Source organism: Vicia villosa, linkage group LG5 (assembly GCF_029867415.1).
Source record: "Vicia villosa cultivar HV-30 ecotype Madison, WI linkage group LG5, Vvil1.0, whole genome shotgun sequence".
NCBI classification, from domain to species: Eukaryota; Viridiplantae; Streptophyta; class Magnoliopsida; order Fabales; family Fabaceae; genus Vicia; species Vicia villosa.
Window position 1 is genome coordinate 7125295 of NC_081184.1, and position 15042 is coordinate 7140336.

The 15042-nt window shown below is 40.1% G+C and overlaps 1 non-coding gene across 1 annotated transcript; it reads left to right on the top strand.

Moving 5' to 3' along the window:
* Nucleotides 1-14260: 14260 nt before the first annotated feature.
* LOC131608317 (small nucleolar RNA R71) lies at nucleotides 14261-14367 on the top strand. Its single transcript, XR_009285584.1, has one exon. It is a non-coding gene; the product is annotated as a small nucleolar RNA R71 (small nucleolar RNA).
* The last annotated feature ends 675 nt before the right edge of the window (nucleotides 14368-15042 follow it).

Genomic DNA, 15042 nt, shown 5'->3' on the forward strand with positions numbered 1-15042 from the left:
GGTTGATTCATGACCATTGAGTGGGTGGTGAGCCAGGTGCTCAGCTAGAATGCTTCCTTTCACGGCTTTCTGTGCGTGATACTCAATGTCATATTTTGATAACAACATCTACCAACGGGCAATTCTCCCGGTTAAGGCAGGCTTCTCAAAGATGTATTTGATTGGATCCATATGAGAAATCAAACAAGTAGTATGTCGAATCATGTACTGGCGGAGACGCTTGGCAGCCCAGGCCAAAGCACAACACGTCTTCTCGAGCATGGAGTAGCGGGATTCACAGTCAGTGAATTTCTTGCCCAGGTAGTAAATGGCATGCTCTTTTATCTTTGTCTCGTCTTGCTGTCCAAGGACACAACCCATGGAATCTTCTAAGACGGTTAAGTACATTATCAAAGGTCTTCCTTCCACTGAAGGAGACAAGATGGGTGGTTCGAGCAGATATTCCTTAATGCTGTCGAACGCTTTCTGACAATCGTCTGTCCAGACGCAACTTTGATTTTTCCGTAGAAGTTTGAAAATAGGAGCGCAAGTTGCAGTCATGAGATATATGAATCTCGAGATATAATTCAGCCGTCCAAGAAATCCTCTAACTTGTTTCTCGGTTCTGGGTGAAGGCATTTCTTGAATTGCCTTGACTTTGTCTGGATCTACTTCAATTCCTCGTTTGCTGACGATGAAACCAAGGAGTTTTCCTGAGTAGACACCAAAGGTGCACTTGTTGGGGTTCAGGCGAAGCTGAAACTTCCGTAAGCGTTGAAATAACTTTGTCAGATTTTGTATGTGATCTTCTTCATTTTCTGATTTGGCAATCATGTCGTCCACATAGACTTCCACTTCTTTATGCATAATGTCGTGGAAAAGCGTAGTCATGGCCCTTTGATAAGTTGCCCCTGCGTTTTTTAGTCCAAAAGGCATAACACGATAGCAGAACGTGCCCCAGGGGGTGATGAAAGCTGTTTTTTCCATGTCTTCAGGTGCCATTTTGATTGGGTTGTATCATGAAAATCCGTCCATGAATGAGAAAACTTTGGATTTTGTGGTACTGTCTACCAACATATCAATATGTGGTAAAGGAAAATCATCCTTAGGGCTAGCTTTGTTCAAATCTCTGTAGTCGACGCACATGCGTACTTTTCCGTCTTTCTTAGGAACGGGAAGAATGTTAGCTAACCACTGAGGGTATTCTGAAGTGACGAGGAAACCTGCGTTGATCTGCTTTTGAACTTCCTCTTTGATTTTCATGGCCATCTCCGGATGAGTTCTTCTCAATTTCTGCTTGACCGGAGGGCATTCTGCCTTTAATGGCAAGTGATGCTCCACTATACTGGTATCCAACCCTGGCATATCTTGATAAGACCAAGCGAAGACATCTGAGAATTCTTTGAGCAGCTGTATCAAACTCTCTCTGATCTCTGAACTGAGCGAAGCTCCAATCTTTACCTCTTTTCTGTTTCCATCGGAACCAAGGTTAATGATATCTAGAGGCTCATTGTATGGCTGAATGGCCTCTTCCTTTTGTTGAAGTAATCATGAAATTTCCTTTGATATTTCTTCGTCTTCTTCTTCCTCTGCCTCGAATACAGGAAACTCAAAGCTTGGAGAAGTCATACGGTCGCACGTTTCAACAGGGTATTTTATGATTAATCTGCATATGTGTGATAAATTTTATTTAGACAACAAGGGAAGACTCGGTGTATGCAGTTAATAATTTTTTGATGTTTTTTTTAGGGTGTTTTTTAGGATTACCAATTTCCGAAAAAAGAAAAGGGAAAACTAAACGAAGTAACAAAATGACATTTTAAATTATTGACAGTCATTTCTTGAAACAAAGACCCTATAAAACAAAACTCTATTGCTTTGGGAGAAGCAAAGAGGGACATTTTTCTAAGAAATAGTAAAATGCAAAGCCCTATGAAACATCTCTTCACTCTGGGCTATGGTGAGAGGACAAAATAACGGTGAAAGTTCCTACTTAGGAGTGCGAACAACAGTTGAAACTTCAACAACTGTCCAATAGTGGCGAACCCCATTGTGCACTAAGTAATCTGGAACCTTAGGCTTAAGCAGGCCTGTGGTAGGTCTTGATTTACCAACCACTGTCTTTGCAACACTCAGACGATCTTCTTCTACTTCAGCAGACTGAGCAGTATGAGCATACCCATTTCCAAGTGGAGTATGTCGGTTTTTATTTTGAGGAAACTTCCAATCTTCTGAATGGAGATACTCGTTGTCGGAGACACTTTCGAGATCATCCTCTTCTGTATTTTGGTCTTGCTCTTCTCCCAAGATGGCATTGACTAGATATGTGAACTCTAGATCCGTAGCCTCAGAAGGTGACTTGGGGATATAATCCTCAATGATGACTTCACCAGATGCTGATGATGAATAGCAAGGGTTATACATCTCTTTTGGCTGAGAGAGGTACTCATAATCAATGTTCCATCCAGTTGGACCAATATCTTCAAGAGAGATTCTTGAACTTTCAGGAGCGGAGTATTTCACCATGTAGTCGAATTTTCCGCTTGGTTCTCCTAATGTATCCCAAGTCTCTTCGGGGATAGGAGGGACTTCTTCTGATGAACCATGACTTCTGGTGGTGAAGCTGTCAGTAACTTCATCACTGCTTGGTTGAGTCTTACTTTCAGATCCTTTAGTCGGATAACAGCAAGGTGAATCAGACTTGATCGCGACTTTGCGTGTCTATTAGTCGGGATAACTGCAAGTGCACAGTCGTGTCGTGTAGTTTTAAAAGATATCGAATCCACAGGGACTATGAATCGATCTACCGTTATCTAAGGTTACTATGTAAAGCTAGGAGTGCTAAAATTTCGATTGTTCCTAAGGGAAAGTGATTGTGAGAAAATAAAGAATAATAATAAAAGACAGGTATCAGTATGTATTTCGTTTAACTACAGGTAATCCGAAGGTCCATTGGCTTTTGCATAATCAAATTAAAAATCTTTACTAATTCAATTGATTAAAAATCCTCGTCTCAAACTTTTGCTCTGTTGAGTCAGACTACTATCCTAATCCTAATGTACGCTTTCGCCATCCCATTAGATTTTAGAAGAGCTTTTTGGAAACAACGTAATTAATAAAATGCCTATTTTATGAGGTTGTTATCTATTTAAATCCCCTAATCTCAAACTTTCGCTCTGTTGACTCGGAGCAAGCTAATATCTCTAACGTACGCTTTCGCCATCCCGCTCGAGTGTAAAAACAATTTTTGAAAATAAATAAGTCCCAATTAGTTTTAATATGCTTTCGCCATCCTTAAAACTAATGTCCTATGTCTACTATCCAGTTAAAGATCTCAATTGCTCTATTGATTTTAACCTTTGACCGTCTTAACCCCTCAAACTTTTGCTCTATTGGTTTTAAGACTTACTAATTAAATTAGACATACAAACCAAAAACAAGTGATAATTAATAAAACATAATTAAGCCAATTTATTTCGGATCCCTACGGTTAACTTACTTTACATACCGACACCTTTAGTAATTTAGCCAGACATATTAATACGATTAAAAATGCATAAATCGGTTCGGTTCATAATAATAAGCATATTGAATGGCATATAATATATCATGCAATAATAATATAAATAAGGCGGTAAATAAATAACTATAAATAAACCTGAATTAAATAAATCTGAAATAAAACTTGAATCTTGGAGTACTCGAACTTCCACCACAGGTTGGCTGGATTGTTCTTCAGAATTTAAATGGCGGAAAATAAAAACAAGGAATTAAAACGATAAATCTAACGTAAGGCTAGATCTACGAAAAGTTCACAACAATTTCCAGTGTGGAAATCGTTGTGAGAAAATAAACGGTTGAATGAAAGCAGAATAATGAAAGGCAGTTCGCGGTACAATTTCGGCAGCACTTCGTTGGCAGGAAATCGGACCGATTGAAGTGAAGTGACTGCTTCTATTTATAGGGGAAACTTTGCAGTTGCTTTGCGTGAAAAGAGGAGATTCTGCAGATTTGGACGTGGAGACGTGCGTCTCCTATTCTTCAGGAAGACTTGAGACGTGCGTCTCAAGTGGAGAGAATTTAGGGAGGTGGAGACGTGCGTCTCTCTTTTGCTGAGGTGGCAGAGACGTGCGTCTCTGCTTACTTGTGTGGCTTGGGTTGCTTTCCTTCGTGGGCTGGATTGCTTCATTGGGTCTTTGGGTCTCTTTCAGCACACTTGGCCCTTAATTGCACTCCCTTTTTACTTCAGCACCCAATTTATGTCTTTTAGGCATAGATAAGGGTCGTTTTGGCTCAATTTTCTTTCCTTTTCGCAAATAGTCGTAATTGAAGTGTAAAACCTGAAACAAAGCAAATACACGCGTAATATCATAATAAATTAACATAATAAATGGAAAATGCTATAAATATCTATGGATTTTAAGCTAAATATACGATATAAAATCGTGTTATCAAATTCCCCCAGACTTGAACCTTTGCTTGTCCTCAAGCAAAATAATAAGATAAAAATAAAATACACTTCCTCCACGTCGCTCGGTCATACTCAGCCACATAGTGTTCTTATTTGAAAATAATGATAATGATCTTAGCAATAGACTTATAGTAGCGACACTAGACAACTCCCAGTATGCATACCAATCCGAATCATGCCATTATAGCTCGGCCTTTGACTTGTCATCGTGTTTTACCTTTTTCATTCGTGTGCAATCACATTAAGCCCATTATCTCGACACGCACATAGCAGAGTAGTCGGTTAGTGACTATGATCCTTCTCATGGAGTTCTGGCACAATAAGTGGTATACTCCTTAGCGCTCATTTGAGGATTGTGGGGAATAGGACAATAGTCCTTCCTACCAAGTTCAGTACCAGATGACTTCTGAACCAATCAACAATGAGTTTTTAAATACTTTGTATTTGAGAATTGCGACCGTTAGGTTAAATGATCTTGTGAGGACCACCTTACTTAGTAGGCACATTTCTTATTATGGGTAAGCACATAATTTTTTTTATTATGAGGATCATACACTTATATTCATCGACTCTCTGCGTAGTTGGTGTCTAAGACGGTGCCGACTGCTAGAATAAACTACTAAAGGTTACTTCAAGAATTAAAGTCGGTGGTTTTGGTATAAAGGGTATTCAAATCGGTTACGCATACTTGGGGATTTTAAAGTGTAGGGACAATAAGAATATTAACTTGAATCAATTTCTATGCGTTTAGTGTTTGTGTAGCTTCGTATTTCACGAACGTGTGGGGTTTGTATTTATTGTTTAGGAGCAAAAATTTTTGTTATGGCTCAAGAAAATGGAAGAAAGGGCAATAACTACGGAATTATACATATAAGACTCAAATTCCATAAATATTCTTTTATTGAATTAGAAAAAACATTACAAGGAAGGGAAATAAACTGAAGGGAAATAAACTAAAGAAAGTAATGCGACTCCCCCAGACTTAAACGATGCAGTGTCCTCAATGCATGAGAACTACTCCTCAATGTTGCGGTTGCGAGAACTGCTTGCGCCTCTTGTACGAACACGACGACGTCTATCAGTAGGAGAGCCATTCACACGAACGTTAAGATCATGCAATTGTGTAGCAATTTCAGTGTATTGGCTTTCGTTCCTACTAGCATAGTCACGGTGTTCTTGTTGCATCTCTTGAATGAGCCTCAGTGTTTCGTTTTGGTTTGTCTGCATAGCTTGAAAAAGTTGGTCTTGACGTTGAATTGCAGCATACATGGCATCAAGAGTGATAGGCGGAGGGTTGTTTTGAGGAGGTAGGTTGTCATCAGCTTGTCCTTGATTGAGTTCTTCGTCATTTGCATCCACAGGTTCATTAGGGTGATCAGGTTGGTTATCTTGAGGATTTTCTTCAATAAGCCTCCAACGCTGAACATAACGAATGTTGATTCTTTCAGGGCATGGAAGGATGACATAAGGAATCAGAACTTTGTTGACGACCAAGGTGTATCGGCCATCATGGCGTGGTGAAACCAAGTGGGAGTCACGGCAGTAGGTGAGGTCAAGTGATTGAGCAGGCATCATGAGATGAGAGAGTGATAGGAGATCATCACCAAGACCTAAAGCACAGGCCAAGGAAGTAATAATTCCGCCAAACAAAAAGGGATTTGTAGCGGGGGCATTGACACAGCCTTGGATGTGTTGGAGCATAAACGGTGCGGCATTGAAACGAATATTGTTTAGCGCACAGTAAAGGAAGAATAGTTCATGTTGATTTACCTTGTGGTTGTTGGATCTCGCAAAAATAGTATGCCCCAAAACACGTTGAAAATAACGTATAGCGGGGTTTTGAATGTGAGAAGCGTGTAGGGCCCTCCAACCAGTTTGAACTTCGCCAGTGAGGTTAAACCACAGGTCGAAGGCATGTTGTTCCCATGAACGACCATTGAGTTTTTGAAAGATATTGCGGAGAGCATTCGGTGATGTATTGAAATTCAAGTATGTAGCCACAACTTCTTGATCCAGTGTATATTCATGGTTGAACATCCTAAATTGGATGCTACCGGTTAAGAGTGGTTGATCAGAAGGAGTGTCGTAACTGAAAGAACTCAATAATTCCAAGACGAGCGGCTCATAAGTTGGTACGAGTTCGGTACAGAGATGGTGTAGGCTAGATTTAGTGAGCAAACGGGTAACACCATCAATGAGGCCTAGAGTTTCTAGACATTCGGTGTTCACAAATTTTGTGGGAACAACCGAACGTTCATAGAAAGCGAGGTATTTGGTTCTTTGAGCATCATTGTTGTCTTCGCGGAATATAATATTGTTAAGGTTAGGGGGTGGTCTCTCAGGATGCACACTACGAATGATTGATCGTGGAGGCATGATGAGTTTGAAAATGAAAAATAGAGATGGTAGTAGAATGGTAGAAAAGAAATGGTATGAAGGTTTGTGAAGAATAAGAGTGGTGGTGGTGTGGTTTTATAGTCAGGTTTGAAAATGGTGTGGTAAATGGAGAATTAAAATGGATTAATGGTGGTGTTTGAAGTTTGAATAGAATAGAGAAATGGGAAATGAATGTAGTTTAAGAGGTGAATGATGGAGGATGAATGAGGTTTATGGGGATTAAATGGAATAAATAGGGGAAGAATGAGGAAGAATGAATTTTGAAATTCAAATTCAAAATTCAAGAGGGAAGGGAAAATGGTCTGCGTGGTCAAATGCAGACTGCTAGCCTTGGGAGACGTGCGTCTCAGGCAGTCAGTCTGCTGGGGCAGAGCATGGAGACGTGCGTCTCCTGTCCCATGATTCTTGTCTGCTGGTCCCACACAGATGGAGACGGGCGTCTCCTGTGGCAGGCAAGTGGGTCACGCATGCAGGTGACCAGACAGTGCTGACTGATACCAGTAATAGCAAAAAGTGTCCATCAGTTCAGAACAATGTCGAATTTTAATACTATTAACAGCAAAAAGTGATAGCCAGGCAAATATATATAGCAGTTAATAGCAGGGTAATATCACACAGTAGCAGTAATCAAAAGAAATTTGCATTGAATATTAAACCAGTACTGAGTGTTAATAGAAACAGAAAATAAAAGTGCAGAAAAATGAAAATCTAAACTAGGAATAGAAATTTCTAAAACTAGAAATAAAAATCTAATAATCTAAACGGTAACATCTAGCCACGTCTATTGTTGTTCACATTAGAATAAATGTGTTTGAAAACTTCGTCGAACTGAGCATTGACGGTGCCGATGAAATCGAAGAAATGCATTTGCAAAGTGTGAAGCTCGTCGCGCACATGTTGTACATCTTGTTGCAGTGCAGTGATTGCTTGTTCGTGCGTGTTCAGATTGGGCATCCTTTGATTTACCGATGCGGTGGACGTAGCGGGTTGTTGTGGCTCGAGTTCGACATCAGTCATGTCAACAGTGTATTCATCAGCAGAATCTTCAGAAGGTGTCTCAGGCTCATATTTGGGTATAGGCTCGTCTTCTTATAAAGGTTCATATACAGGAATCGGTTCATCTTCAGGTAAGGGTTCATAGTCAGGAATCGGTTCATCTTCAGGTAAAGGCTCATAGTATCCAGGCGGTGTTTCAGGTTCAGATTCAGATGCAGGCATTTCCTCATCAAAATGTTCATAAGCTTGAGGAGTTTCAGGTGAGGGTTCTCTCTAGGGAATCTGACCATAGTAAAGCCAGTTGGCAGGGTTGTGCACACTCGTCCTAGGATTTGGTAAGGTGAACTGATACCAAACTTTGTTATCAATGAGAAATTCGAACCGATGAGGTCCAAGGTTACCGATGATACCTCGATTAAAGCAGAAATTAATGTCCATAGAGGTATGGGTACCATAAGGTGTCAATCTAAGCAAAGGCACTCTCATTCCTATGGCATTGGCAATCATAGTGACGAATCTGCCGATCCTAATAGGTGAAACTTCGTCTTGCGTGATGCGCTCGAAGTTTGTTAGCATGAATGCAATGGCGTTGACCGGGCGATTCTGAGAGGAGCAGAACATGATGAATAATTCTTCTCTAGTAACTTCAGTGACATTATCAGGCTTTCCAAAAATGTAATGAGCAAGGATCTTGTGAAAGTAGCGGAAAGCAGGATTGTGGATATTCTCAGAGTGAAATTCATTCTCTTCAAGGTTATCATTTCCAGTGATTTTCCCCCAGAATTTTTCCAGCTCCCAATATGGAAGATTTTCTTCAGCTACTTTGGCGTAAGCATCAGGTCCATGAGGTAATTCTAACATTTTAGCAAAGTCTCCCATGCAAAAATTGAATTCCATTCCAAAGAGTCGAAAAAGGATGACTCCTTTCTTCAGTCCTTATCCACTGTTTGGAAGATAAGTCAGTGAGCTCAAAAATTCTAAAGTGATTTTCCGGTAGGTACTAAACTTGCGGAACAAGTGGTAACCAGTCCAACCGACTTGGTTTAGCAGGTGCAAAACGCTTTCTTGGATGCCAAGTCGTATCATAGTCGGATGGTCAGGGTAGCAAGTTAGATCTATTTGTCTTTCAGCCAGCTTGTTGAATCTTGCTTCTTGTCCTCTACCACGGAACATAACTTCCATATTATCAACTCCTTCCATCGTAGTTAGTAATTAATTGAAAAACCTAGAAGTTGAAAATATTAGGATAAGTTAGAATTAGGCTAGTGTTTATTTAAAATAAAATAAAAAGTTAAAAATAAACTTAGGTAACAAGTTATAATAATAAATATAATTATAACGGAAATATTTTCTCAAAATAAGATAGTAGTTATAATTATAATAATTATTATAAGATGTATGAAAAAGTAAAAATGATTAAAATTAAAAATAGAATAAAGTTTTTAAAATGAAAATAAAAATAAAAGATTAGAAAAATTAAAGTTTAATAAATTTAAAATAGAAGAATAAATAAATGTGGGTTGTCTCCCACCAAGCGCTTTGTTTTATGTCGTAAGCTCGACGATTTTAAAATAGAAAACTATTTCGAAAGAGCGGGCAGCTCGTCAAGTTTAAAAACTTCGATGTTTTCATCGTGTTCGAGATGATGATAATACTTAAGACGTTGCCCATTTACGACAAAAGGCTTTACGGTTTCTCCTTTGATTTCTATCGCTCCACTCGGATATATGTTAGTTATTTCGAAAGGGCCAGACCATCTAGATCGTAACTTACCAGGAAATAATTTTAGTCTAGAGTTAAATAAGAGTACTTTATTTCCTATGCTAAAATTTTTCCTAGATATACGCTTGTCGTGCCATTTTTTCGTTCGTTCTTTATAGATCTTGGCGTTTTCGTAAGCGTCTTGTCTAAGTTCCTCTAATTCGTTTATGTCAAGAAGTCGTTTCTCACCAGCGGCAGTGTAGTTTAGGTTTAAGTTCTTAATGGCCCAATAGGCTTTATGTTCTAACTCTACCGGTAGGTGGCATGATTTTCCATAAACGAGTTTGAAAGGGGTAGTTCCTATTGGAGTTTTGAAAGCTGTTCTATAAGGCCCATAAAGCTTCGTTTAGCTTGGTTGACCAATCTTTCCTAGATATAGCAACAGTTTTCTCCAATATTTGTTTTATTTCGCGGTTAGATACTTCTACTTGTCCGCTTGTTTGTGGATGGTATGGTGTAGCTATTCGATGATTTACTCCATATTTTCGAAGGAGTTTCTCGAGTATTCTTGAAATGAAATGAGAACCACCATCGCTAATTACCAATCTTGGCACACCGAACCTAGGAAAGATGACGTTTTTAAAGAGTTTAGTGACTACTCGTGTATCATTTGTAGGAGAGGCGATAGCTTCTATCCATTTTGAAACATAGTCGACGGCTACGAGTATATATTGATTTCCAAACGATGATGGAAATGGACCCATAAAGTCTATCCCCCAGACGTCAAATATTTCTACTCCAAGAATGCCTTTTTGAGGCATTTCATCACGTCTCGAAATATTTCCGGTTCGTTGGCATCTATCACAGTTTATTACAGCAAAGTAAACGTCTTTCCACAGGTTAGGCCAGAAAAGTCCGGATTGAAGGATTTTGGCGCAGGTTCTAGATGTGCTATGGTGTCCTCCACACGGTGCAGAATGGCAGTGTGTAATTATGCTTCCTATTTCTTCTTCGGGTACACAACGTCTAAAGATTCCATCGGGGCCTCTTTTGAACAAGAGTGGGTCGTCCCAATAATAATGTTTTAGGTCGTGGAAGAATTTCTTCTTCTGTTGATAACTTAAATCAGGAGGAAGCACACCAGCAGCTAGGTAGTTTACGAAATCTGCATACCAAGGTGTGTTAGATCGGGCTAAAGCTATTTCAGCTAATATGTTGGTTTCGGTGTTTGGATGGTATGGTTCAAATTCATTTGCTTCTAATTGAGCGATGAGTCTTTCATAAGGGAAATCGTCGTCAATTGGTACTTCTTCGGGTTTTATATTTTCCAATCGAGAGAGGTGATCTGCTACGACGTTTTCAGTCCCCTTTTTATCTTTAATTTCCAGGTCGAACTCTTGTAGTAACAAGATCCATCTCAAAAGTCTTGGTTTGGCGTCCTTTTTGGTTAGGAGGTACCTAATGGCGGCGTGATCAATGTATATGATTATTTTGGCTCCTACCAGGTAAGAACGAAACTTATCTAATGCGAATACGACAGCTAATAATTCCTTTTCTGTCGTGGCATAATTCATTTGAGCTTCGTCTAGGGTTCTACTTGCATAGTAAATGACATGTAGTTTCTTATCTTTCCTTTGCCCTAGAACGGCTCCTACAGCATAGTCATTTGCGTCGCACATGATTTCGAAAGGTTCATTCCATTCGGGAGGTTGCATAATTGGCGCGGAGATTAATGCTTGTTTAAGTGTATGAAATGCTTCAGTGCATTTATCGGTAAAGATGAATTCGGCGTCTTTCATTAATAGCTCGGTTAACGGTTTTGTAATTTTAGAGAAATCCTTAATGAAACGTCGGTAAAAACCAGCGTGTCCTAGAAAACTTCTTATTTCTCTAACGGTTTTGGGAGGTTGAAGGTTTTCGATAATTTCAATCTTGGCTTTATCAACTTCGATCCCTCTATCAGATACGATGTGTCCCAATACAATTCCTTGTCGAACCATGAAATGGCATTTTTCCCAATTAAGGACTAGGTTTACGCTTACGCATCGTTTAAGTACCAGCTCAAGGTTTGCTAAACATGCTTCAAAACTTCCTCCACAGACAGAGAAGTCGTCCATAAAGACCTCCATTATTCCATCTAGGAAGTCGGCAAATATTGCCATCATGCATCTTTGGAAGGTCGCGGGTGCATTGCAAAGCCCAAAAGGCATTCGTCTATAGGCGAATGTACCATAAGGACAGATAAATGTGGTCTTCTCTTGGTCGTCAGGGTGGATAGGAATTTGGAAAAATCCGGAGTATCCGTCCAGATAACAGAAATGCGAGTGTTTAGCTATGCGTTCGAGCATTTGATCTATGAAAGGTAAAGGGAAATGGTCTTTTCGAGTAGCTTTGTTTAGCTTCCTATAGTCAATGCACATTCTCCATCCAGTTTGGGTACGTTGTGCTACAGATTCGCCTTTAGCGTTAGTGATTACAGTAACTCCTCCTTTCTTTGGTACGACGTGAACAGGGCTAACCCATTTACTATCGGATATAGGATATATTATTCCGGCTTCTAGTAGTTTATGGATTTCCTTCTTAACCACATCACTCATGATAGGATTTATCCGCCTTTGATGTTCTCTAGATGTTTTACAGTCGTCTTCGAGCATTATGCGGTGCATACAGAGGGAAGGACTTATTCCTTTCAAATCTGATATGTTGTATCCTAAAGCGGTTGGGTATTTTCTTAGGACAGTAAGTAATTTCACAGTCTCGGTTTGTCCTAAGTTGGCATTCACTATAACGGGTCGGTTTTGTTCTTCGTCAAGGAATTCGTATCTAAGATCGGTAGGCAGTGTTTTTAGTTCTATAGCAGGCTTCTTCGGTCCAGGTATAGGATCAGGAGTAAGTGCCAAGCATTCACTCAAGTGGTTATCTTGATATTCCCCTCGCCAGTTGTCATCTTCAAGGATTGGCGGCATAGGAATTTTTATGATCTCGGTTTCCTTGTTTGGCTCGGATTGTATTTCATGAACACACTCGTCGATTATGTCAGCAGAGCAGCATGTGTCAATTATAGAAGGTGCTTTTAGGAATTGGGAAAGGATAAATTCTATTTTCTCTTCTCCTACTTCGAAAGTAAGCTTTCCTCGCTTTACGTCTATAATTGCACCAGCGGTTGCTAAGAATGGTCTACCTAATATGATCGGGATGTTAGAATCTTCTTGGATATCCATAATAATGAAATCAGTCGGGATGTAGAATTGACCTACACGAACAGGGATATTCTCTAACATTCCTACAGGATATTTTACTGAACGGTCTTCTAGTTGAAGAGACATTCTCGTTGCTTTAAGCTCACCTAGATTTAGTTTCTTACAGGTTGAAAGAGGCATCAAACTAACACTAGCTCCTAAATCGCACAAGGCTTTCTCTATAATGGTTTTACCTATTACGCAGGGTATAGAGAAACTACCAGGGTCTTTCAGTTTTGGAGGCATGTTGTTTTGGATGATAGCACTACATTCAGCGGTAAGCGTCACAGTTTCGTTATCCTCTAGTTTCTTTTTGTTCGATAAGATTTCTTTTAGGAATTTAGCGTACGAAGGCATTTCAGTTATGGCTTCTGTGAATGGTATGGTTATGTTTAACTGCTTCAGAAGTTCTACAAATCTCTTAAATTGCGCTTCGGTTTTTGATTTAGCTAATCTTCGAGGATAAGGAATTGGCGGCTTATAAGGTGGTGGTGGAACATAAGGTTTTTCCTTTTCAGATTCCACTTCGTTATGGCTCTCTTTAGTCTTAGCAGTTTGGTCATCGTTTGATGTCTTTTGGGTTTCCTTTGGCTCTTGTTGTGACATGGGTACGTTTTGAGTTCGAGGATCAACGGGTCCATCGTAATTCGTTCCACTTCGTAGTGTTATTGCGTTCGCATGTCCTTTAGGATTAGGTTGTGGTTGAGCAGGAAACGTGCCAGCAGGGGCAGCGGTAGGTGCTTGTTGTTGAGCTACTTGTGAGATTTGAGTTTCAAGCATTTTGTTATGCGTAGCTAAAGCATCTACTTTGTTCGATAGTTGTTTCAGTTGCTCGCTATTGTGAATATTTTGATTCAGGAAGTCTTTGTTGGTTTGTTGTTGGGAAGCTATAAAGTTTTCCATCATGATTTCTAGATTTGACTTCCTAGGAGTGTTTTGAGCAGCTACAGGCGCTTTCTGGTAGCCAGGTGGTACAGCAGGTGCTTGTCCAGGTGCGTACAACGCATTGTTGTTCTTATAGGAAAAGTTCGGATGGTTCTTCCATCCAGGGTTGTACGTGTTAGAGTAGGGGTTTCCTTGAGCATAATTTACTTGATCAGACGGGGTTCTAGTCAAGAGTTGACATTTGGCAACTACATGTCCAGTCAATCCACAGATCTCGCAGTTAGGTATTACAGCAGCAGCGGTGGCTGATGGAGTGACGGTTAAGTTCTCGATCTTTTGAGTTAAAGCGTCTACTTTCGCGTTAACGCGGTCTATACCACTTATTTCGTACATTCCTCCTTTGGTTTGTGCTTTCTCTAGAGCAGCTCGTTCTCCACCCCATTGGTAATGGTTTTGTGCCATGTTCTCTATGAGGTTATATGCTTCATCATGTTGCTTGTCCATTAATGCTCCGCCAGCAGCGGCATCTATAGTCATTTTAGTGTTATATAAGAGACCACCATAGAAAGTATGGATGATCAGCCATGGTTCGAGTCCATGATGAGGGCATAGTCTAAGCATGTCCTTATAACGTTCCCAAGCTTCGAAGAGTGATTCGTTATCTTTTTGGGTAAATCCGTTGATTTGACCTCTGAGCATAGCAGTTTTGCTAGGCGGAAAATATCTCTCTAAGAATACTCTCTTCAATTCGTCCCATGTGGTTATGGAGTTCGAAGGCAGGGATTGAAGCCACGCTCTAGCTCTATCTCTCAAGGAGAAAGGAAAGAGACGTAATCGAATAGCTTCGGAACTAACGTTGTTAGCTTTGACAGTGTCGGCATATTGCACGAACACAGATAAATGGAGGTTAGGGTCGTCTACAGGGCTTCCAGAGAATTGATTCTGTTGAACAGCTTGGACCAGTGATGGTTTCAGTTCGAAATTGTTCGCCTCAATCGCAGGTGGTGCGATGCTTGAGTGTGGTTCAGCGCGCGAAGGAGCGGCATATTCTCTAAGAGGACGAAGAGCAGCCATCTCTAACTTTGGGGTGAATTGATTCGTTGGATCAGTAAAAATCAATTCCTGATTAATCAGAATTGGATCTTTTTCGGGAAGATTGCGAGCTCGACGTTTGACGTTAATGAAACGTTCGATCTCGTTAATTCGTTGTATTAAATCTCCTCCTTGTGAACGAGTATTTGGCATACAATCGTTCAAAAAGAAAGGGAAGAATTGTCCTAGTCTCTATGGTGTAACAGTGAGTTACGATATCGACTTAAATAGTCCCCGGCAACGGCGCCAAAAACTTGATCGCGACTTTGCGTGTCTATTAGT